Genomic DNA, 530 nt, shown 5'->3' with positions numbered 1-530 from the left:
ACCCTAAAACAGGTATCTATTTCAAAATATTTCTGCAGTGTTAAACTCTACTACACTTGTTGACCTTTAGTATCATTTTCAATATACATACAGTGCATTTTATCATTCGTGCAATATCTTACAGATGTATCTCAACTATTCACATTTTTATATTGCCACATTCCATTTTAGTTGTTATTTTATAAAGGGGGTTGATGATTCTCTGCGAACAGTTATTTACAGTTTAGTAACTTAAACGACCAAACGTGACGTCATCTGGAAAGGTCGATAGTGTTTACTTACTAAAGGGGGGAAGGGCGAACTTTCCTAATATGAATTTTGAAATATGAAGACGGAAGTGACCTTGGAATAGACTCAGAAACAAAGAGACCAAAAGAAAATACTACTATAACGAAAACAGTCGGAAAGAAAAAGAAAGCGGACGGAAGTAGCAGCCAACGTCTGTGGCGATCAGCGAAAAACGTCACACCAAAAGAAAAGCAAGTAAATCGAGCAATGTAATACTTGTTTAATTGAAAGACCCATCTAAT

The 530-nt window shown here is 35.3% G+C and overlaps 1 protein-coding gene across 1 annotated transcript in view; it reads left to right on the top strand.

Moving 5' to 3' along the window:
* Nucleotides 1-317: 317 nt before the first annotated feature.
* Nucleotides 318-530, top strand: part of LOC119581873 (TM2 domain-containing protein CG10795-like) — a gene marked incomplete at its 3' end in the record, with an annotated part of 3,308 nt that continues 3,095 nt past the window's right edge. Inside the window, 1 exon segment of the mRNA XM_037930029.1 lies at nt 318-479.

Source organism: Penaeus monodon, chromosome 15 (assembly GCF_015228065.2).
Source record: "Penaeus monodon isolate SGIC_2016 chromosome 15, NSTDA_Pmon_1, whole genome shotgun sequence".
Taxonomy (NCBI): domain Eukaryota; kingdom Metazoa; phylum Arthropoda; class Malacostraca; order Decapoda; family Penaeidae; genus Penaeus; species Penaeus monodon.
Note: the sequence above shows the minus strand (reverse complement) of the source record. Positions and strands in the feature narration are given on the sequence as shown.